At 43.5% G+C, this 25,716-nt stretch overlaps 1 long non-coding RNA gene across 2 annotated transcripts in view; it reads right to left on the bottom strand.

The window, feature by feature from the left end:
* Positions 1–11,127: 11,127 nt before the first annotated feature.
* LOC117460062 (uncharacterized) overlaps positions 11,128–25,716 on the bottom strand; it is a 30,276-nt gene continuing 15,687 nt past the window's right edge. Inside the window, exons 2-4 of one of the 2 annotated variants that reach the window (XR_011644486.1) lie at positions 14,887–14,991; positions 13,089–14,661; positions 11,128–12,856 (exon numbers count right to left, since the gene is read on the bottom strand). This is a non-coding gene — a long non-coding RNA (uncharacterized lncRNA). Of the gene's footprint in view, positions 12,857–13,066; positions 14,662–14,886; positions 14,992–25,716 lie in introns of both variants that reach the window. The other variant, XR_011644485.1, reaches the window with a different exon arrangement.

The raw sequence follows: 25,716 nt of genomic DNA, 5'->3' as shown, positions 1-25,716 counted from the left end.
CAATGAGCTGCAGATTAAATAACATAACACTGATTGAGAGCTTGGATGAAGAAGTTGTAGGGTTTTTACAACAGTTTCAAGAATCAGTTTTTATTTATTTATTCTTGAGTGACTTTACTGATTTATAATGTAGTGCGTAAGGCAATATCTCATTTTGAGTGAGGGGCACCAGCCCTTCATGCATGTCACCCTCTGTGAGAATAGTTCGTATTTTCCCTCTAGTTTAGCGAAATATTATTTTATCATATCTTTGTTCAGCAGTATCAAACAATGCTCTAATCCTAGAATTATTGAGACGCATTAGCGACACCAGGGGTATTGTTTTTCACAGCAACAATGATGCATAATACCAGGACAAAAGCCATTGTTGCAACAAGTAAACCATTTCTTTTTTGCTAATGGCAGATTTTAGTAAAGATGCATTTATACCATCAGAAAGCCATACATCATACGATATTTTTTGTACACCTTATGGGTACACGGAGAAGTTATATTTATTTTGTGCAACGTTATGGGTTTTACATGTCCTGTTCAGAATAGGGTAATCATTGCAATATTAATTGAGCATGTTATGCTCAAAGGAGGGAGTGTCATGATTATACAGATATGTTGATTTCAGTGACGTTGTAGTTAATAATAGGTCTCATAACGACAAAAGGTATGCCAAAGCTTGGGCCTTCTCCAAGGAGGGAGTGGTCTAGTTTTGGATATTAGACGAATAGAAGTGATGAATATGTCAGAACTCTGAGTAATATTATCCAAGTTTTGTCTACACAGGCTAGGAAAGCTACAGAGATACCAGACGAGACACCAGAAGAGACTCCTGTTCGGCCAGGTGATTGGGTGAGGGTGAAAGTTCACAAAAGACAGTGAGCTGACCCCGGTGGACAGAACAGTGAGAAGTTGTAATGAACTTCACATGCGCTCCGGTTTAAAGGTAAAGAAAAAGGACCAAATTGACACCACCTCACACATTGTCACCCTTCACTGGCAACTTCCAGAACATTATTGGGAGTTAGGACTGATTTGGCAGAGCTGGAACAAAACAATACATAGAAATAAGATACAGATAGAAACAGCTCAAAAGACGAATTGTCTGTAGATTTTTATAGATTGTACACTAAAGTGAAAACCTATTTTTTGTTTTACATCTGAAAAAGAGTCCAATTTTTGTATATGTTATTGTAGTACTCATTATTTAAATTTGGTAACTGACACAACCAGGGAGAAAATAGAAATGATGTCAAGAACAAAGCCAAAGCAATTGTGGGGTCCCCTAGGGATAAGAGTCAGAATAGCATTGTTGATTGTGCTCATTACACGTGGAACCTTTCTGGTTGGATGGGGAGTACAATATCAAGTAAGACATTGATCCATTAGTTCCCTCATAGATAATGCTCACATCACTAACAAAACTCCAGCTGTGTTTCAGAGACTTTCACTTATCCCCAGAGCCAAAAGATCAGCTGAGCAACAAGAGGAGGAGTTATAAATACTCGGTCCCAAAGGTGAGGCGGTTACAATCAAGATGATTCACCCCCCATATATGCAGTTCTTGTATCAAATGATGAGATGGGTTTAAGTGATTGGGATATGTAAGTGATGGGGATTTACAGATTAGGGGAATCTCCAAATACACTGGATCCATGTTTTAGTCTGTACCAGAAACACCCCCTGTTAAGTTTATGGACAACCGATCAGTGACCTGAGCACAATTATTGAAAATGATTACAGTAGAAACAGGCTACTAACCCACAAGTACAGCTTTGTACGTACAAACTCTATGAACAAAATTCCCCAGAAGATTGTGGCGACATTGCAGATATAATATTTCCAGTCACAAAAGTTACTTATGTTCTAAATAACAGTGAGATTTAAAATGATGGAGAAAATATGGGGACATTCTTTTATAGTGTGTGAAATATGGGGTCCTTGAAACATCTAGGTATTTCAGTTCATGGAAGAAGATGGTTTCCTGAAAGAGTTATTTGGAGTAAACATATTACAGTGGGTGAAAACAATGTTGAGGGATATGGCACAACCATTAGTAGACATTAATTGGGTTTAGATGGCATTTAACATCTAAGACAGATAGTAAGATTAGGAAAATGGAGTGGAAAGGATTGGATTTATTTTACCTCAGTGTGTTAGAATTAACTATAGGTAATGCGGCCTGAGATCTCTCTCTCTCTCTCTCTCTCTCTCTCTCTCTCTCTCTCTCTCTCTCTCTCTGCCTGTCATAAAATGCTACGACCCCATCTTCAGACAAATGACCTCACCACAGGAGACTCCTCCATCAAACAGACAGAGAACCCGAGCTGAACCAACAACGACCTGAGGCATCCAGAACCATCTCCACCTGAGGCATCCAGAACCAAACCAGTATGCTGACAAAGAGGCAAACTCTCATCGGTCCCTCAGACAGGACACGAAGTTCCAAACTGAGCCACGAGATTTGGCATAAGAGCAGAGTGTGGAACATGAGAGCGGAATATGCCCTCCATGAAACAGCGAAGAGACTGTAAAGGAGGAGTTGAAATGCAAAGCAGTTGGGCCACTGGAAAGAGTTACAGCGGGAGGATCCAAGAGTGGATGGACTGAGGAGAAGGTGGACGGAGGAGAAGACAGGACGGAGGAGTTGGCATGGTCCAGCAGAATGTGAGGGGGTCGTGGCTAGATGACCAGAGGGGGAGAGAAGGAACACGGGAGTGAGTGAGTTTACACATAAACACACTTATTAGAAAATAATCCTAAAAACACACTGAGGGTAGAACATATTATTCAATCTTTTCATCATATAAACAAATTATTCTTTTAGAGATTCTTATTCATGTGAGAATTTGGGGAAGATTTAATTTGTTACAATATAGAAAGCAGAATTTATTTGAATGGAAAATGTTAAAGGTAGAGCTAGAACCAAGCCAAAGAAAGTATTCCAATCTAGAGTATTGATTTCACCATTGTAGTATGGATATTACCATAGTTAATGTTAAGGTGGAAACAACATGTGTTTGTCGTCCAAGATGTAGAGTTTTAAAAATAAACGTATTATTAATTTTTCATCCTCGTGTAGAAGGCTATCATGAATTACACATTTGGTTGTTTATAGCATAAAGAACATCTGATTTAATGTGAGGTAGGGAAATAATCATTTGAGTATGTGTATATAAATATGTAATTTACAACAGCTGTAAGATGCTTGAAAAGCTGGAAAATGCACCTTGAAAATGCTTGAAAAGTGCTTGAATTTGACTTTGGAAAAGGTGTAAGAACCCTGACTATTGTAGCTTCAGTGGTTCTCAGGTTACAGTTACATAGCAGTGAATATAAACAGACTGATTAATGTGAATATTACTGTAAACTAACCTGTGTAAAAGTATCTCGAAGAAATGTAATTTTTTTGGTGGAAGAAGCATGTATCATTTTTTTTACCCTGCCCCTCAAAGAATCGGAATTGAGAACCGTTAAGAACCGGAATCGAAAAGTAGAATCGGAATCGGAATCAGAATCGCGGAAATTCAAAGAGACCCAACCCTAGGCGTGGGTACACTCAATTCAGAATGATGAGTTTGCTCAGCTTTTGCACATGCGGAGAACACTGCCCCTGCACAATTGTGTGTGTCAACCCGTGCATCCAGCATCCTCCCTCACCTCATGGAAATAATTGTAAACTGAGCCTGCGCGGTGCGGTGGAAATTGTGAACAATTACAAAAGCTGAGTTAATAATTGCTTTTTTCCAAGTTGAATGTTCAAATGTACCTATATGTATGTATAACGTTTATTAGAGGCTAAACCTAACTAGCCACTTTGGCCGTTTTCCCCCTCTTAGTTAGTGTAGCTAGCTAGGTCAGCTAGCAAGTGAATTCAGTCGTTGCAAGAGCGAAAATGTGCATGTGGGTTTCAGAATGGTTTAGTTTCTTGGGATATATTCAAGATTTAAAATCTGTATTGGCCATGTACATGCTTCACCCATACTAGGAATTTGTATAGGGCAGTGGTTCTCAACGTTTTTCAGCTTGCGAGCTACTTTCAAAATGACCAACGGTTAACTGGGGGGGGATTGCGGGGGTGCTAGGGCGTTTACTAGGGATGCTCCTATCAAGCAATACAACATCATGATTACATTCAAACTAACTACTTGTAGTAGATGAAGTACATCATTCAAAAGTTTAGATTCACTTTGGATAATAACACGGGAGAAATGGAAGCTCTCTTTTCCTCTCTCCCCTCGGTCAGTTTCAGACTCATGCAGCTCGCTAATCCGGTAATGAGTGACCCGACAGTGAAGAATAAACATATTTATAACTAGTTTAGCTTGGTCCAGAGGTAGATAAAATAGTTAAGTGTGTTAGGTCTAACTTGGAATTGTGTGTGTGTGTGTGTGTGTTGCTCCGCTCAACGGTCCCTCACAACGGGAGGAGCTGCGGCGGTGATCATGTAGAGCTGCGTGTCTCCGTCACCTCTCTCTTTCTGCTTCACACACGTTGCATATAGCTATTTTATTGTCTTATCAGGACACCTTGAATTATATGTTAGCTTGTTATTTTATGAAACAATAATATATAATATATCTGTCAAGTATAGAGTGCCACAGTGGCGCGTCCTAAAACACGGAAGTAAGCTGCGCATGCAATTTCTCCATAGGATTTTGGAAAATAGCTGGAAATGAGGTCTGTGGTTGACACAAATTTAAGAGACGGATCACGTTTTGTTCAGCCGGATAATATCCACATGTCTTCCCTACTTTTATAATTTTCGAATCATAAATCTAATCGATAGATTTATGATCGATAGATTTATGATTAGAAAATTATACAAGTAACCGGAAGGAGTTTACTTCCGGGTTTTAGGACACGTCACTGTGGCACTCTATAGCAACATGTTTATACAGATTTGGTTAAAGCCACAACTTTTCATGGTTTATCCACGTAAATATTAACCATTACAATACAATATCTGTTTGCTGAACTGTAGCATGTTTTTAAGTTTGGCTTGTTTGCGGTTGGATAGATGTTTCAAAGAAAGGCATTGCCTTTAAGAATGTTTTTAGAGAATGTTATCCTACCTTTCAGAAGAACATTCCAATGTGTTTCCTGCAGACATATGATACTGGCCTCACCGCCCGGTCTCTTTTGATCTTACTTTTGAGACCATTGCCATTAAAGGAGGAAATACAGTAGTAGCCATTAAAAGGAACGTTATTAATATAACAGTCTTTTGGATATACCTTCAGCTAATGTCTTTCCCGACCTCCCCTCCTGTTGAACTCGCTCTCCTTTTCTCTGTCTCCCTCTCCTTGTCCGCTTTGCGTTTCAGCCTGGCGTTCTCTGATGAGGTCCTCTTCTCCTCATCTCTGCCTCTCCTCTGCCCCTCGGCTTTCCACTAGAGCCCCCGAAGACCATGGTACCCATAGGATCCTCCCCCACATCAGGCTCTCCCTCCTCCATCTCTGAAGCCTCCGAGATGTTTTCCACCTCTCCAGGACTCTGGCACTTCCTTCCCCCGCCGCTGCTCCCATCGGCGCCTCCGCTCCTCCCATCGGCTTCTCCACTGCTCTGCTTGGCACTTCTTTTGGCTCCATCCTCACCTCCTGCCACTCCTCCACCACTCCTTCATCTCCATCACTGACCTCCTCAAAGGGTCTTTTCTTCACTCCCTCCGCCTCTTCTCCGTCTTCCTCGTCCTCCTCGTCCTTGTCTTCCTCCTCTCTCTCCGCCCCAAACCTGCACTCTCTGGCATAGTGTCCTGTCTCGCCACACTTAAAGCACTTCAATTCCGGGCACTCTTTGAAAATGTGACCGGGCTTGATACACAACTTGCAGACAGGCACCTGGCGATTGTCCAGAACTCTGAAGTACTCCGCCGCCCTCACTGTATCCAACTTCGTGGAATAAGGGAGGGAGCGGACCTTGTCATTAACCCTGACTCTTACAAATCTAGTGCCGTCTGCGATTTCCGTGCCCGGCCACACTCTTTTTTTGATGGCAGAAATGGGCTCAACCCCCCACTCCCCAAGTCTCTTTAATATCACCCTATCTGGTACATATATCGGCAGATTAAGGAACAAGACAGTCAGATCGTTATTCAAGAGGTCCTGTGCGTGTACCATCACCCCGTTCACCCTCAGCCCCTCCATTATTTTTCATCCTCCCTAGGAGGTTCCTCATAGTTATTTCAGATAACCGATCCCCTCGTTTTCTTGTTTTGTCCTTGTTCTTTATCGTTGTTCATTATCATTCTTTCCGTTCGTTTTTTCACTCGCTTTTCCGTTGTCCATGTTCCGTATCACAGTAGTCTTGTTCATTCCAGATATAGATGCTGTTAAATCTATCGATACGAAAAAAAAACAGAGTACAGGGGGAATCCCCCAGACAGCAAAGGCTGTTTGGGGGGGGAGGGGGCACTACGTTCAAAAAACAAAAACTTTCAACAAAACAACGAAGATACACGAAAAAAACTCACAAACACTTGTAATCGTATTCAGTTAACTTTCTGCTTCGTAAGCTGCCACTCATTGAGCCTAATTAACACTGCTCTTCCTCTATCCCTTACATGCAGACTCTGCTGCCCCAGCACTGTCCCAAGTGGGAGCTGCTGTTTATTACACGGTGAAAGCGTTATTTACTCACTGCATTATTTGAGTGGGTTAAACTACAATGGGTGGTCTGTTTGGTATTTTGAGCAAAACACTTCAGAGACATGTTTTGTATAGATATGGCCCTATAATATATTGTTCAAATATAGCATAATAGGTGAGCTTTAATTGTGTGTACTGTCTCACCATTCTATATATGTCTACTGAATTCCAGACTTGTAGGTAAAAGTACGACGTGTGGCTGCTTGTTAGGGGGCACTATAGAGCCATTATGCTTGCTTGCACCAATTATGAGACCTGTATGCATTTTGGCATGTGTGCAAAAAATCTCAACTTTCTTGAATGAGAAGGCCCTCAAAAAGGCGATTAAATTACCAGAAAAAATTGTTATAATCCCAAGAAGGTCCACCACTGGATGTGTTGGAGTTTGTTGAAGATGTTGGATGATGAGTCATACAGGATGCTTTTACAGTATTCCATTCTTGAAGTGATGAATGCATGGATTAGGGTTTCTGCAGCAGAGATGTCTGATTTGTCGTGTTCAGTTGAAGGTAGTTTTTTTGTATCCAGGATTTGATTTCTGAGAGACAGTTGGTGAGAGTGGAGTGGGTTGTTGAGGTGATGGCTTTTGTGGAGATGTACATTTGGATGTCATCAGTGTAGCAGTGGAAATGAAGGCTGTATCGACAGATGATTTGCCAAGATGTAGCATGTAGAAGATGAAAAGGAGGGGACCAAGCACCGAACCCTGGGGGACGCCTTGGGACAGAGGGGCGGTGGAGGAAGTGCAGTTATTGATATGGATGAACTGTTGTCTGTTGGTGAGGTAGGATTTCAGCCAGGAGAGTGCAGTGTCGGTGATGTTGAGTGATGATTCCAGGCGGGACAGCAGGATGGTGTGGTTGATGGTGTGGAACGCTGATGTGAGGTCGAGGAGGACGAAGATGTAAGGGTTGCCGGACTCTGAGGAGAGGAGGAGGTCGTTGTAAGAGCTGAGGTGGGATTTGAGTTGGGAAGCTACAACACGTTCAAGGGTTTTGGTAATAAGGGGAGATTTAAGATGGGACTGATCCAGTGCTGAGGGAGAAGTTAATGATTGTGGTTATGAGTCGGGAGATAGCAGGGAGGCATTCCTTGACAAACGTTGATGGAATGGGGTCCTCAGTGGCATTTTTATATGTACAAAACTAGTGGGGCACGAACAACTTAGATTTGTATATATAAGCTTCTGGTGCTTTTTTGAACATGTAAACAAATAGCTGTAGGCTATCCATGGTTCCGATAGAGAGAGGGGGGGGGTGTCAAATGACCTACTGTCGGAAGCCGTGAATGAAGAACACGGAGCAACACTGTGAGCGCATACATTTACGTACACAGCGTGGGGATGTCTTATTGTAGTGCACCTTAATACATGGAGTAAAGGGCACCATCATAAAGCAATACTTAACAATAACAACAACCGTAATGCTTTATCATTAAAATACCATAGACTGTAAATATAAGGAAAACACAGACACTCATCACAGAGGTCACAATATCAATCGATCCAGCGGAGCAATAGCCTATAGGCAAAACACAGAAGATCAACAAAATATATGACAATACAATGAACTTACCAAAGCTGCAGTAGACGGTCAACTTCATTCATTTTCTTTCCCTTTTACTGATTTGAATGGCTATACGCTTGCCCCTCATCGCTCAACACGGCTGAATAGGCACACTGTAGACACTAATTACAAGAATGCAGACTAAAACAACAATGTAAAGATGAACCAGATGACTAAACATGATCTTAAAATATATTTTAAGATATCTTTTTTTGCATATTTTTTGAATTATTATTTTAATTACTTTCTGCTGACACTAGGTGGGGCACCTGCCTCTAATGACGAGTCGCCACTGGGGATCCTGCAGATGGAGTTCATTCCGGCATCGAGGGTGGACAGCTGCATTTGGGTCACAGGGGAGAACTCAGAAATGGGCTGTGAAGCGAAGGGGGGGAGCCAGGAGGGGAGGTGGGGAGGGCTGCTGATGAGGACATTGTAAATATTGTCGATTTTGGATTGAAAGAATGAGAGAAAGGAGTTACAGTGTGTGAGAAGGATGAGGTGGCGTTGTCACAGGGTGTGCTGATGGTGGAGAACCAAGCCTTGGGGTTGCTGGAGCCGGAGTGTATCAGTTGAGTAGTAGTTGGACCGGGCTTCTTTGAGTGCATTATCATACTGTTGTAAGTAGTGGGTGTATGCATGGAGATTAACTGTGGTTTTCTTGTGCAGGCCTTCCAGTTAGTGTTTGCGTGATTTCATTTGGCGGAGTTCGGGGTGTACCTGGGAGCTGAGTGTGTGAAGGAGACCTTTTTGGTTTTGGTGAGAGCCAGTTCATTAAGACAGGAGGAGAGGGAAGAGAAGGATTGTCAGTCGGCGGGGGAGGGAAGGCGGACATCTTACAGGTAATGCAGGCTTCGAGTGCTGAGGGAGATTTTAGTTTTCTGAAGGTTATTGTGTGCTTGAGTGTTTGCGTGGGGATGGGATATAGTCATGTTTACGGCACAGGTGCAATAGTGCCTTGCTCTAGGTCTAGGGCACATCTTCAGGTACCAGTTTCCCCCTGATGGTATTATTACTCCACAGGCCACATGAGTCAAATAAACGCTGCAAACCAAAATACACCACACATTCAAAGGTTATTTTTGATTTAACTTTAATTTGAAAAATAAATGTGGATATTGATGCAATATTCATACTGGAACATAACAAAACATAAACAGTTGCCTGACATCCTACAGTTGTTTAACTGTAGGATGTCAGGCATCAGATATAAATTACATAAAAACTGTTTGTTTTTATAAAATGCAAAATACATCCCTTCTTTACCTGCCTGATCCAACACTTAAAGGATACAGTGAAAACCTTGTTTATACCTAGTGTACACTATTATACTCTTCAGTGTTACTGAAGCATAACACATCTGATGGTGGAATTTGAACTGTTGGTGTCTTAGAAACTAAACTAGTGTGTCCAAAACAATAAAGCTGCTACTACTTACTTGTTTCTCTCCTAACTAAGTTTGCTGCCAAAATATAATGTATCTGGTCCTTATTGCTTTTTATAATTATGTTTGGTCATCCATTGTGCTATGACGGTCTGAGACAGTTATCTTGCAAACTGCCAAGAGTGTTTTTATTTTTTATTAAGGTTGCTTTGCTTTTTAAAAAACTAATGTCACAACAGGACTTAGAAAAGCTTGTCCATGCTTTTATTTTCAGTAGACTCGACTACTGCAATAGTGTCTTCACAGGGCTGACAAAAAATCCATCAGAAAGCTGCAGCTGATTCAGAACGCTGCTGCTCATGTCCTCACTAACACTAAAAGAGTGGATCACATCAGTCCGGTTCTGAAATCTTTACATTGGCTTCCAGTTGGCCAAATAATTGATTTTAAAGTACTACTGCTAGTTTTTAAATCATTACATGGTTTAGGACCAAAGTATATTGTTGAACTCCTACATAATTACGAGCCATCAAGGTGCCTCAGGTCTTCTGGGACGGGTCTGCTATCGGCTCCGAGAGTAACAACAAAACATGGAGAGGCAGCATTTAGCTATTATGCCCCGACACTCTGGAACAAACTACCCAAATCATGCACGTCCGCAGAAACGCTTACTATTTTTAAATCGAGACTAAAAACATATCTCTTTGCCTATCTCTTTAATTGAGATGATCATATTCGAACTACAGTATGCTTTTTAAACATGTATACCTGTGGTGTTTATTTTTATTATTTTATTATCTTTGCTTTGTAATGCCTGTTGTAAAATGCCATTATATAATGTGTTTTTAATGTATGTATTCCTAAAAAGTATTTTCATTTGTTTTGTAAAGCACTTTGAATTGTCGCGTACAGAAAAGTGCTCCATAAATAAACTTGTCTTGCCTTGCTTTGAATCCTGAAAGTCAGTTACAGGATTTGTTTTTTAAAAAGACAAAACAATTAATATTAAAAATGGACACCTGAAAAAACTGTGTAAAACAGCACTGAGCTAGTAAATGATGTTTCAACAACTATATACGCTGGGTTGGCTTTTGAAGTGTTGAGACTGTTTGCTATGGGGCACATTGTTGCATTAAGCCTTAAGATTGTCAATGGCAAACGTTTCTCTGGACGGCACTAACTGAGCTGAAGAGTTTCACCTTTGAGAGTATAGAGAGAAAAGCAAACAGGAAAATAAAGATAACTTTTAGTTTAGGGGAGCTGATGTTTTCAACAGAATATTAATGTGTGGCTTTCAAGTGAAAATGTGATTTAATTAGGTTGTTCTTCAGTTTTGATAGGAATCATACTTTCAAGCCAATTGATGGGTTCAGTTCTTATCTTTTATTTATTTCATTTTGCCTCATAAAACTTCTAAACTGATGTAATTTAATTGAGCGAAAACAAGGCCGTGTTGTTTGTCATGGATTTCAAAAAGCTTAATAGGAATTATATATAAGCGTAGGAATTATATATAAGCGTCTTTGAGTTTCATGAAAAGCGCTATAAAAGTCCCATGTATTATTATTATTATAATATATATATATATATATATATATATATATTTCTCTTCAAAATATATTTTTCTGTGCTCAAACATTTTCAATTGCGCGCTCAATAACATTTTCTATGCTCAAAATGTTCCATTGCGTGCTCAGGATAGAGGCACAACAATAACCCCATAGTTCTGGTGGCTGTCTCCGCCCATGCACAACTGTCAGCACTGACTCCTCCATCAGTAACAGACAGTACTAGATCTCATCCTAATTTGTAAAATCTAAAGTATTTCTATATTTTCTGAATGTTAGGAACACTACAAAAGTATTACACTACAAAGTATTTTGTATGTTCCTGCTTTGTTGTTGGCCTGTTGGTTTCAGATGCCTCAATTCTAGCTTCATCACGGGGGTTCAGATCCAGTTAGATCTAGGGTGTCCAAACGTTTTACACTGATGGCTACATACAGAAAACCACATGATGGGCTGGGCCCCTCACGAGAGGTGAGGTGTATCGCCTCATAAGTGAAGTTATAAGTTATCAAAATCAATCAAACGTAGGTCAATTATTCTCGATACTTGAATATGCTATAAGAAAAAAAACAGCCTATCACAGCTCTCCAGAGGGTTTCATTTATGTTGTTACAAAGAGCTCAGCCCTTAAAGCAGAAGCCTCAGACTGCTTATACTAAGTGGAAATAGGAGGGTATATTTCAAGCTTGTTATGCAAATAGGTTATTGGGCTCTTTGGGGATTTGTTACAACATGTTTTAACTTTAACTGCATTTATTTGAAAAGTTTGCTTATAAACACATGAATACTACTGTGTAATTATGTCTTTACATTTATATTTAAGAAGTACAATATAAGCCAAGCACACGTTTCAGGTGTGGGCCATATTCCATTTTACTTTAAGAATTAGCTGAGGGCCATTTCAAAATGCACAACGGGCCGCAGTTGCCCCCCGGGCCGTAGTTTGGAACCCCCTGAGTTAGATGGTCAGACAAGAACTGCATTTGAAGCATACCGGAGCTCAAGCATTCATGTGAAATCAACCTACAGTAGCATTACTCGCTGTCCTCTGTGGGACTTTAACTCATGGAGAACTGAAGTGGCAAAGATCAATCACAGCACGTAACACATTCAACACGGCTCTGCATGTCATCAAACGTACCTCTTGGAAAGTACGGTTTCTAGTCATATCAAGACGTGATGTTTCTATGTAGCTCCTAGTGTCAGGGTTTATGGGCTGACACTGGAGACGTGTATTTCTCCCCCGAAATCTTCATACACTTTATTTCCGCATGCAGTCTGGTTATGGAACATTACTTACACACTGGACAAAGCGGTTTGTATATCACATATTTACAACATCATATAGCACATTAATACAATGTTTGAGTTTCATAACAGTTGGAGTTGTACAGATTTTAGTAAATAGTGTTTACACAGTAAATATAATGCAGTCCAAATATGTCACACGGTAGATAATGTTAGCCCCATCCTATCGCCATGAGAACATCACCTATATCTGTCATGTACACTGCAATATACAATTCATTTGTTTAACATTGACACTCTCATTCTCCCTTACATTCTGCAGCATCATCTAAACACCAGAGTCCGTTCCATTCTTTCTTCTTCGTGACCTTCTTTCTCTTCTTCACATCTTCCTCTCTGTGTACCTTCACGGTGTCCTCCTCTTCCGCGGACCGCATGTGAGACCAACCGGACCTGATTTGAGAGAGATGAGAGTTCAGAAAAGGTTTCCCACATAGCAGTTATAAAACCACTGAAGCTCCATCGATCAAACACATGTTGAGTGGAGGGGTTCAGTTACCAGACAATAACCACATATGTGACATATTGGGGGAGGGATGAAACCTCTTTAATGGTCACACATGCAGAGCACACAGCGACATGTATTCTCTGCATTCAACCCACCCTAGTACCAGGAGTCTCGTACCAGGAGCAGTGGGCAGCGCCCGGGGAGCAATGGGAGTGGGGGGATGTCCGGTGCCTTGCTCAAGGGCATCATGGCAGGGCAGGAGGTGAACTGGGACCTCTCCAAGTACCAGTCCACACTCCATATTTAGGTCTGATCGGAGGCTTGAGTCCACCCCCTACTGACTGAGCCACTGCCGGACGTGTCCACCATGCAGGATAAAAATGGTAGTCCCTCTCCAGAAACGTTGACCAGCTCTTTCTGGGGGATCCTCCGGGGCACCATCGCCAGAAAATATATAGGCCCATTTCCAGACTGCCACCCTAACGGTACAGACTTCTGCTCCATATGCACGTTGGAGTGGAGGGTCCGCCACATTAAGTGCCGTTCCAAGCCAATAGGTGAAGAGGGGGAGTGGGTTATGCCCTCCAACAGAGAGTCTGCATCACCTGACCTAATCTGTCAGGAAACACGCTGTGTACAAATAGTTCCAACATTCACTGATAAACTGCACAACAAGATAAACATTAAATATCGACATACAGACGTGAACAACTTCATGTTACCTCGTATTTGATTTACTTCGGATCATGTACCCGTTTTAATCTAGAAAACGGTAACTACACTTGATTATAAAGTTATTTATATTTACAGGGACTGTTGCAAAAAATGTGCAACTTATAAACATCAGATCTAAATACAAAAATAGGTTATAAAAACGATTACTTTTTTTATTATTCTTTACATTTTTGTGCAAAACATGCTGATTTGAAACTGTTGTTACGGAAAGTTTAGGCATTTCTTGTTTCTTACCTAAACTCCTCTAGAGGTTGGTCAGATTCAGGACTTCCTCAATTGTTATTCCCAACACTTGTCAATATCCACGGTCCTTTCTGCTTTCCATCCTGAGACATGTCACAGTTTGCTAGATCTTCCTTGAGGCCAACCTGAAATCATGTCTCAGTACTCATCAATAATCTAGCCATATACACTGTGATGTGCAGGTACTGGTGAAATGAAACTACATGAAAGTCAGATATTGCAATAACACAAAAGTCTCAAACCAAAGCCTGATAGCACTTCTTCCTCTGTGCTTTAGAGCAGGGGTTCCCAAACGTTGCCATGCCAAGGACCCCATATAGCATTATCCTCTGGCGGGGACCCCCCTGTTCACATTTTTTTTGTTTAAATGATGTGTACAAGTGCCTCGCGATGGAGCATGCAGTGTGTTGCCACTACATGTGGGGCCTTCTGCCTGATCAAAGCTGTCACTCCGCCTTCTCTGCCGGTCACAGCCCCTCTGCCCCCTCTGAGCACACACCACACAGCGAGACCAGTCTGACCGTTTGAGATGATGTCCTCATCTAAAACTTGGAAATGTCTCTTCCTGTGGTCCTACCTTCCAGTGCTTTGCAAAATAATATTTCCTCAACAAAGTTGCCTTCTGAAATAAATCTGATGAATGCAAGCAACTCTGCGCCATGTGCTCCATCCGTGCTCTCATCCAGCTGCAGAGCGAAGCATTCACTCGCTCTCACTTGCTCCAAAAGCTGAGCAGTTTCACTCTCAGTAGCGGCAGCTCGATTCTGATTGGCTTGAAGGGCGGTCGTGTGATTCAAAAACAAAAATATTAAAAGATTGGCATCAAAGGACACATAGATTGATAGATATACAGTTATTAATAACATCTTAAAAAAAATCTAAAATGTAACTTTTAAAAAAAAATCCCTTTTCCCTCAAACTTTGCGTGACCCCCCTGGCGGCCCCCCCTTTGAAAAACACTGCTTTAGAGAATAATTACAGAAGAAGTCCACACTACCTGGATGTTTATTGTAGCCAAGGGAAATCCAATTGGCTGTGGTGAACCAGGGAAATCATGGAGTTTCTATTTGTGCCAGCAGGCTCCACTGGGTCCAGGTCCGGCCTGTAACGATGAAGAGACAGATGTTAGTGTGAGCTTCTGGTTCATGTAGCTCTAGTGGAAACATCTCAGCCTGGGAGTATCAAAAACATCCATTGTCCAATATTCCCACAGTCAGAGCGCAGCAGTGTGCAGGCGTGCAGGTCTGAGCAGGACCAGGGGTTCTAGTGAATGCTGGACTCTGGCCATATCTCTCCGGGCCTCAACTTAAATCCAGGGTGTAATTCTCCCACTCCTCCAGGCATACCGTAGGCCTGATTTATCCCCCCCCCTCTGTCCACCTGGGTGCGTGCCAAGCCCCGGTCAGGACAGTGGGAGAGGCTGAAGACCAACAGCCCCCAACCTGCCTTCAGATTCCAGCACTGTAAACCCTCTTAAATAAAGACAAGCCACAGTTCATCCACAGTAAGACCCCCCCACCTCCACCAGGCAAAATGAAAGTGATAGTTCCTTTCATCCCTTACAGGTCACACGCAAACAAAAAAGTGGCTTTCACTTGTGTTTACAATTGTGTTTACAATTGTAAACACTGCAGTCAAATCACTTGCATTCCTTCTGTTGTTCCAGATGTGGTTCAACAAACAGGAGAAACAACCACAGCTCTCACATGCCCCTTTCACACCAGCGCCTTTTCAGGCTCCAGCTCCGGCTCGGAGCTGGAGCCTGAAAAGCGCCGGGTTTTCCTGTTCACACCGGAGCTGCACCGGCTCTTAGCTCCGGAGTCCGCTTCATTTCCAGCTCCAAAAAATTGTCGGTCCAGAGGCAAGAGCTTTGGAGCTAAGAGGCGACGTCGCTTACGTCTCTCTTACGTCGAGGCGTGCAGGAAACTAAACCCACCTCCCCTGAACATGGGTCATGTTATGCCTGCCTACAAGCAGTAGTGCCTATAAACACACTTTATAAAGTCAGGCAACACTAACCAGGCTTCGTGTGATTCTGTTTATTTGTGCCTTACTTTGACCATCCGTTCACTGTTATCGATCATTGTGGAGAGAGGCAGACGTGTTGTTTTGTATTATTGCAACTATCGGATGCAAGTAGTCAGTTTAGCTTCGGTTGCTATGCCAACATCACCCGTTTTATACCAGAGAAACTTTCATAACAGCGTTGTGATACCAAACAGTGTCAATTCAGACTGACACACATTCACTTAGGCTAAGGGAACTGGGGATATGCATCAGCTGCTTGTGTGAGTCGGACAGTGCATACTTTAGAGCGGCCGCTGCAGTGTGAGCTAACCGGGAGCTAACGGGAGAATACACTCCGTGGAAGAGCAGCCAGCACTGCAGCGGTCGGTAAATGCTGCAGAAACACATTAATAAACAATGAACCACGGCACTCTGGAGCAAAGTATAAGGTTGGAGAAGTCGTTATTCAATTTATTCTGGCTTCGTGTGATTAAAAGCAACACGATCATCGACCCGACGCAGTTGTTGTTGTTGTTGTTGTGAGCTGCCGTAATGGCTGCCGTTGGGGGGCAAATCAGCGATGTAAACGGTGACGTCATGACGCAGCAGGGGCAGCTGTGCACAGAGCGGGGGCTGAAAAGGGAAACCGGAGCTGAACCAGAAAAGCTCCCGCTTGGAGCTAGAAACTGAAAAGCGCTGGTGTGAAAGCCGCAAGAGTGGTTTTCGGGGCCAAAAAAACATGGAACACTAAAGTTGGGGCGTTGTCAGGAAGTTTGAAAACAGATTGAGATGGTTTGAACTGAAAACAAGATGCAATGATGAATTTCATGATGTCTTTTAACACAAAATATGTTCCAGACCTTTTATGAGATCAATAGCCTTCGTATTAATTATTCATGGAGTAGCAATAAAAACATTTGATTTATTGCTGGATCCATTATTGAAACTCCTCTTTCTTTCAGAATACAGTCATTTTAAATGAAGCTCGTGCTGTATATGTTCTGTGGCTAGCAGTGTAACATATATATTGCGAAAGTAATTTGATCCAGAATTAGTATAAACATCTCCATCGGTGAGCGGTCTGCTTGCTCAAGAATACTATTTCATAAAGTTATTATTGAACAATTCAACAAGTAATGAGTGTAAGTGTAGGGCAAAGCTCCTTCACACAGCAGCAGAGGAGATGAAACCTCTGCTGACCTGAAACATTCATCTGAGGGTCAGCAATGGAAGGCGTCTGGGGGAGATGTCATGTACATTGAGAGGAAGATAACATTGTTTTAGGGTGTTTGCCAATCCCACAGACTGGTGTTGTTTGTGCCCACACTACACAGCGTCCTGTCATTTCCCATCCGCTAATTATTGAACTTAATTTGAAATGATTTATGACAGTGAACCTATTTCAGATTGTTTCAATTGCTAAAACACATTTTTTGACAACAGGGCTCATTTTGTCAAAACACTGAACACAATTCTCCAAACCACACCCAAAGTGCAAAGCACCTCATTTCTCCTGCTAAGTGAAGAACTGCACTCAAAACGACATAAACACTTACCAAATGCAAACTTTTGCACCAAATATAACTTCATTCATAACACTAGATTGCTTGACCACCCAGCTACACACTGCTGAGCATACTCTAAAGCACTCTCATCTGTTATGGGCTGTGCTCTGTACAGAGAGGGTTCTGCAGAGAAAGACTGCTTGAGTTTACAGAAATACAGTAAATGAAGAAATACAAATGAGTTGTTGAAAAAAATCATATTTTATTAAAAAGTAATATTTTGCAACATGTATCTCAGCACATAGTTACAGTTGTTTCCGTAACGCAAAACAAAAATGATGCTTCTGTCAAATACAGTGGATAGAAAGAAAACTCAGAGTAAACAAATATACAGAAAATATTTTGAGCAAAAAACAAAGGAAAGGAAAAAATGCTTAGGCTGCATCTCGCCGCCATGCAGGGTCTGGCCACAGCACCTCCTCCACATCACAGGCGATGTTTTCCCTGGCTAAGCAACGCGTGAAGAAGCGTCTTGAGTGACGTGTCCAGCATTCACATTCACGTCATCACATGCCTCCTCCATTGCCTGCAGAAGAGGCATGCGCTCATAGGGCCGACGGTCATACACCTTCCACCGCCATGCCGAGAAGAACTCTTCAATTGGATTGAGAAATGGAGAGTAGGGTGGAAGATATTGTCGGCAGAATTGTTGGTGCTCAACAAACCAGTTTTGGACTAAGACAGCACGATGGAAGCTGACATTGTCCCATACCACAACATATCTAGGCTGCTCTGCACGATGAACATGGTCAGCCTGGGTCAAAATGTGGTGCAGTCTGTCCAGAAATGTGAGCATGTGGGCTGTGGTATATGGACCAAGGTGGGCATGGCGGTGGAGGACACCATTTTGTGTGATCGCAGCACACTTTGTGATGTTGCCACCACATTGGCCAGGGACATCTATGATGGCTCTGTGACCAATAATGTTCCTACCCCTTCTCCTGGTCTTTGTGAGGTTGAAGCCAGCCTCGTCAATACAAATTAATTCATGCCTGATGACATCAGCATCCATCTCCAGTACTCTCTGAAAACAAAAATAACAGTAAAATCAATCAAAGTGGTTTAGACAAGTACAAAACAAATGCTGTGCTATGTGTGGATTACTGAATCAATGGTCAAGTCAATGTTGTACTTACATCCGTATATTGATGTCTCAGATCTTTCACCCTTTCAGAATGTATCTCAAAGGGCACCCTGTATAGCTGCTTCATCTGAACCTGGTTACGCTGGAGAACACGGGCCAATGTGGACAGGCTGACTTGCCTGATGTGGTTGAAAATGGTGTTGTTCCTTGTGATGTGGCTTCGGATCTCTAAGTGTGATGGCAGTGCTTGCCAAAACTAAGTTTGCAACTGCTGCTTCCAGTGCCTCATTAATAATCCTTAGCCCTCCACCGGCACCTCTTTTTCTCAGTCCTTCAGATAAACAACAAAGATAGTGGTTGGTCAGTGTCTGTGTTGCATCAAAGTAAGTTTACCACAGTGCATTGTGCAGGATGTTTGTACAGTTATAGTCTGCAACATGCCAACAATTCAATTACAGTAATGAAGTAAATACGTTTCACACAAAAGATATAAGCTCTGAGATATCATGAATTATGCAGAGTTACAAACCGGTAACTACCCTGTTTTCAAGTCTAAGTGTCCGGATTACAGAGGTGACAGTACATCGGCTTAGATTAGGCTGAACCCTCTGTCCAGCCTCTCTCATCGTCACACCATGGTTGATGTCAACCAAAGTGACCCGGATTTCATTAGAGAGTATTCTTCTTTGTCCAAGTCCTCTCCCTCCAGCTCTACCTCCTCCTCCTCCTCCTCCTCCTCCTCCTCCTCCTCCTCCTCCTCCTCCTCCTCCTCCTCCTCCTCCTCCTCCTCTCACTCTCAGCCCAGCTTGCTCTTGCTTCCATGTTGGCTTCCATTGTTGCTGTAAAAAAGTACTCCCCTGTGGTCTTTTTATAGTGCTAACATCCTGATTGATGAGCAAACAATGATGCTATCAGGTGATTGGTCAGGTGGAACGTGTTTCTTGATCATTGGTCCATGTGTGAGGCATTTTGAATATCAGTGTTTTAAACCAGCTAACACGTGACTTTATGTCAGATTCCTGTCAAAATTCATCTAGTAATCGATATAACCGGCCTGCTCTCGTCTATCCCACGTGCTCCACTGAGATCCAACATCTAGTTTCAGGCGGCCTGTGGAACTGCCAGTCAGCTGTTCCTAAGGCTGACTTCATCTCTGGCTACGCTTCCCTGCAGTCTCTGGATTTCCTTGCTCTCACTGAGACCTGGATTACTCCATCCAACACATCCACCCCAGCAGCTCTCTCCACAGCATATTCCTTCTCCCATACACTCAGACCCACTGGCAGAGGAGGTGGCACTGGTCTCCTGCTCTCTCCCAAATGGAGCTTTTCCCTCTTCAGGCTACCTAACTTCACTCCTTCCACCTTTGAATTCCATGCCGTCTCATCCTATACAATGAACCCTTGCTGTTCTCTACCGTCCACCAGGCGCCTTGGGAGACTTCTTGGAGGAATTAGATCATCTCCTCTCATCCCTGAAACTGGCCCTCCCGCTGTACTTCTCGGAGACTTCAACCTCCAGACGGGGAAGATAGACGAACTAACATCTCTGTTAACCGCCTTTGCTGTCTCACTGTCTCCATCCCCACCAACTCATAAAGCTGGCAATGTCCTTGATCTCATATTCTCAAGGAACTGCACTACTTCTAACCTCTCTGTAAACCCGCTCCACACATCCGATCACTTCTTCATTTCATTCTCTCTACCCATTTCCAAACATAACAAACTAATCTCTTCTCATCCTGCACCTGTCCGCCGTAACCTTCGTTCCCTCTCCCCCTCTACCCTTGCCTCATCGGTGCTCTCAGCCCTCCCTTCCTCTGACTCGTTCCAACTCCTGCCTCCAAACTCTGCTGCGGAAACTCTCCTCTCTACTCTCTCATCCTCTCTGGACTCTCTCTGTCCTCTCACATCTCGGCAGGCTCGTCAGTCCCCTCCTGCTCCCTGGCTAAATGACGCACTGCATGCTAATAGAACCGTCCTTCGGGCAGCAGAGCGCAAATGGTGGAAATCCAAACACCGTGACGACCTCCTAACCTATCAGGCTCTCCTCTCCTCTTTCTCTCCTTCGATCTCTCAGGCAAAAAGCACTTTCTTTCAAGATAAGATCCAATCTTCCTATTCCAATCCCAAAAAACTATTTTCCATCTTCTCCACCTTCCTGGACCCCCCCCCCCCCCCCAAAGCCCCTCCTCACTTCTGTCAAGCGACTTTGTTAACCACTTTGAAAAAAAGGTTGATGATATTCGCTCTTCTTTTTCTGACTCACCTTTACTCACCGCTGGATCACCAGACCCTCCTTTCACCCACACACTGACCTCCTTTTCCCCTCTCTCTCCAAGTGAGGTTCTTACCCTCATTACCTCTGCCCGCCCTACCACCTGTCCTCTGGACCCTATCCCTTCAAACCTCCTTCAGACTATCGCTCCTGATATTCTACCGTTTCTCACCCATTTCATCAACACTTCTCTAACTTCTGGTCACTTTCCAAACAGTCTCAAGGAGGCAAGAGTAAACCCTCTCCTAAAGAAACCCACTCTCAACGTGTCAGATGTTATAAACTACAGGCCGGTCTCTCTCCTCCCGTTCCTGTCTAAAACACTTGAACGCGCCGTCTTTAGACAACTCTCCTGTTATCTCCATCAGAACAACCTTCTGGATCCACACCAGTCTGGTTTCAAGGCAGGTCACTCCACAGAAACTGCCCTCCTTGCTGTCACTGAGGAACTGCACACTGCTAAAGCAGCCTCCCTCTCCTCTGTCCTCATCCTTTTGGACCTGTCTGCTGCATTCAACACGGTGAATCATCAGATCCTCCTTTGCACTCTCCAAGAACTTGGAGTTTCAGGCTCTGCACTTTCCCTCCTCACCTCATACCTCAAAGACCGCACCTACAGGGTTACTTGGAGAGGGTCCGAGTCCGACCCTTGTCAATTAACTACAGGGGTCCCTCAGGGCTCTGTTCTTGGTCCCCTCCTCTTCTCCTTGTACACAAACTCGCTCGGATCTGTCATTAGCCCGCATGGTTTTTCATACCACTGCTACGCTGACGACACACAATTAATTCTGTCCTTTCCCCGCTCAGAGACCCAGGTCGTCGCACGCATCTCTGCTTGTCTAGCTGACATCTCTCAGTGGATGTCTGATCATCACCTCAAGCTCAACCTTGACAAGACTGAACTGCTTTTCCTTCCGGGAAAAGATTGTCCCACTCTTGACCTAACAATCAACATCGGCCCCTCTGTTGTTTCCCCGACTCAGACTGCAAGGTATCTGGGTGTGACCCTAGATAACAACCTGTCCTTCACTGCAAACATCGCTGCTCCAACCCGCTGCTGCAGATACACGCTTTACAACATCAGGAGGATACGTCCCCAGCTGACCCAGAAAGCGACGCAGGTTCTGGTCCAGGCTCTCGTCATCTCACTAGACTACTGCAACTCCCTCCTGGCTGGTCTACCTGCATGTGCCATCCGACCTCTGCAGCTCATCCAGAATGCAGCTGCTCGCCTGGTCTTCAACCTTCCTAAATTCTCCCACACCACGCCGCTCCTCCGCTCCCTTCACTGGCTTCCGATAACTGCTAGAATCCACTTCAAGACAATGGTACTTGCGTACCATGCTGCGAATGGGTCTGGCCCTTCCTACATCCAGGACATGGTTAAACCGTACACCCCAGCACGTGCACTCCGCTCTGCATCAACCAAACGGCTCGCTGCACCATCGCTGCGAAGGGGACCCAAGTTCCCATCAGCAAAAACACGTGGGTTTGCTATCCTGGCTCCAAAATAGTGGAATGAGCTCCCCATTGACATCAGGACAGCAGAAAGCTTACACACCTTCCAGACTGAAAACTCATCTCTTTCGACTCCACTTCGAGCGATATAACTATTAACAAAGCACTTATATACTAATAAAGGGCTGGCTTATCTAAAGCCAGTTGAGTAGCACTTGAAATGTTTTTGCTCTATGAAGCCTGATGTACTTATATGATTCTGTTTTCTTCAAGTTTGTATTTTGTTGGTCGAACGCACTTATTGTAAGTCGCTTTGGATAAAAGCCTCAGCTAAATGCAATGTAATATAATGTAATGTAATGAATATATGCATATATAGTAGAAAGGACACAATGAATATTATAACATTTAATGTATACGATTGCCAAACACTTCTGGATCTTCGTTTTTCGGCATTAAATCCTGTGAATTCGGATCGCGGACATAAAACGCTCCACCCGTTCTTATTGGGAGTACCAGCTTACCTGTGCCGCACCCCGGCTCCAACTACCCGCCGTAAACGCCACCGCGGAAAACGCGGTGGTCGACTGGTGAGGATGAAGGCATTTTCAGCTTGTCCTATCTCAAGGACTGAATACCTCGCCGTGCCTCGCCTGTCTCTTCATCGTCGCTATCTGGACCCTGTCGATGCCTGGTTGGTACCTGTCATCGGCCCGGATGAAGCTTTCCATCCCGGCCGCGGGCCCTGCTCCCCTCGTCCCTGCAGGCGCGGGGTGAATCTGAATAACCTGCTGTGTATTTGTCGGGCTCCCTGGACCTCAAACGCCGCGGACTCACTGGCTCCTGCCAGGTTTGGCATCATAAACGCCAGATCATTGACAAACAAGACTTTTGTCATTAAGGAGTTCTTCACTTCAAAAGGACTGGATTTCCTCTTCGTCACTGAGACATGGCTCGGTACTGGTGAGTCCAGCGCCTTTACCGAACTTTTACCTCCAGATTGCTGCTATTTTAACTCTCCACGGACTTCGGGCCGAGGCGGAGGAGTAGCTACAGTCTTTTGGAGTGATTTTAAATGTCAGCAACTATCGCTGTCAATCTCTCCTTGTAGCTTTGAACTGAGCGTGTTGGAGCTCGGCCGCTCTCACACAGTGCTGTGTGCGGTGGTCTATAGACCTCCTAAATACAATAAGGAATTCCTAAATAATTTCTCTGACTTTCTGGCTGAAATTATGCCGCAATATGACCGTGTCCTTATTGTTGGGGATTTTAATATTCATGTGTGTTGTCCTGAGAAACCTATGGTAAAGGATTTTTTAAACCTCATTGACTCTTTTAGTCTTGCTCAGTGTGTATCTGGCCCCACGCAAGAACGCGGACACACACTTGATATTGTTTTATCATATGGTTTGCCTGTTCTTAACTTGGAGATATGTGACGCTGTTTTCTCAGATCATATGCCTGTTTTATTTGATGTTACACTTGCCTGTACTACTGTCAAACCGCACGCTGCTGCCCGGCTATCTCGTATCATTAACACTTCCACTGCTGGTCCGTTTTCGGCCGTGTTTAATCATAAAAACGGTGTTATCCATGAGCCTATGTATAACACTACGGAGGAGCTTAGTTTATGGTTTCACTCCACATGTAAAGCTGCTATGGACACTGTGGCTCCATTAAAAACAAGGCAACCCAAAACTAAATCCGAGCCTTGGCTAAATGTCACGACTCGGGCTGCCCGACGTGAATGCTGTAGAGCTGAAAGAAGATGGAATAAGGACAAACTACAAGTGTCTTTTCAAATGCTGAGGCAGATTTGGCGTCTCTATCAGAAAACTGTAAAAGAGGCAAAAAGAAAACATTTCTCTGACATCATTCTTTTAAACTGTCACAAACCTCGTGTACTATTTCAGACAAAAGATTCAGCTCTTAATGCCCCTCAGACTACCTGTGTGGAGACCTCCCCTGCAGTCTGTGAACATTTTCTTCAATTTTGTATTAATAAAGTCACTTCAACTAGGACTCAAATCACTGCTCCATCAAAAGACACCTCTGTCTCTGCCCCCTGCTTTGCTGTTTTTGACCGTTTTGAGCCTATGACTCTGTCCTCTGTGCAGGAGATTGTCTCCAAAATAAACCCCTCTGGTTCTCCAATCGACCCTGTCCCTCCTCGATTTTTTAAAGAGGCATTCCCCACTATAGGACCTTTTGTTCTTGATGTTTTTAACAGCAGTCTGCTCACAGGGGTTATTCCAGAAAATTGGAAACATGCCGTTGTAAGAAAGCTAGTCTGGATCCCACAGTTCTTGCAAACTTTAGGCTCATTTCCAAATGACCTTTTATGTCCAAAATCCTAGAGAAGATTGTATACAGTCAACTTCTCGCTTTTCTGGAAGAGCACAAGGTACTCGAGGTCTTCCAATCTGGTTTTAAAACCTTGCCCAGCACGGAATCAGCTCTTTTAAGAGTTTGTAATGATATCCCTTTAGCAACAGACTCAGGTGAATGCATTATCCTTTTACTCCTTGATCTAACGGCTGCTTTTGATACAGTGGACCATGAGATCCTGATAGCTCGTTTGGAGCAGTGGGTTTAGGTCGTATCTGACTGGTAGGACTTTCTGCGTCAGCCTTGGGGACTCTGAGTCCTCGTCTGCTCCTCTCCTTTGTGGGGTTCCACAGGGCTCAGTGTTAGACCCCCTGTTGTTCTTCCCTTGTCTCCCTTGAAAAAGAGATCTATGATCTCAATGGGACCAATCTGGTTAAATAAAGGTTTGAAATTAAATTAAATTTGCTCCCTCTTGGGTCCATTCTTAGGAAGCATGGTATCGCTTTCCATTGCTATGCAGACGATTGCCAAATATATGTGTCACTTAAAAAGAACGACTCATATTCAATTAAACCGCTGTTAAACTGCCTTGAAGACATTCAATCCTGGATGTCATGCAACTTTTTTAAATTAAATGATGACAAAACCGAAGTGATGGTTTTTGGTGCCCCTCGGACCACTCCTATAGACCTAGGATCCCTGGGCCACTCCACCAGGCCTACCATCACAAATCTTGGGATAAAGATGGACCCTGAACTCAAGCTTGACAGCCAGATCAAGGCAGTTGTTAAAAACAGCTTCTTCCACCTCAGGCAGCTAGCCAAAATAAAGCCTTTTTTAAATAGTGACCTCTTTGAAACGGTAATCCATGCCTTCGTCACCTCCCGCTTGGATTATTGTAATGCACTATATATGGGGATAAATGCATGCTCCCTTGCTCGCCTGCAGATGGTGCAAAATGCAGCAGCACGGCTACTAACTGGCACACGCAAATACGAGCACATTTCCCCCATTTTATCTTCGCTCCACTGGCTGCCCGTTCATTTGAGGATTCATTTTAAAACTCTTTTATTTACTTTTAAAGCCCTCAATGGCCTGGCCCCGCCCT

The sequence above is a fragment of the Pseudochaenichthys georgianus genome, chromosome 15 (genome assembly GCF_902827115.2).
Source record: "Pseudochaenichthys georgianus chromosome 15, fPseGeo1.2, whole genome shotgun sequence".
In the NCBI taxonomy this organism is placed as follows: Eukaryota; Metazoa; Chordata; class Actinopteri; order Perciformes; family Channichthyidae; genus Pseudochaenichthys; species Pseudochaenichthys georgianus.
The sequence above is the reverse complement of the archived record's forward strand: the minus strand, read 5'-3'. Positions and strand labels throughout refer to the sequence as shown.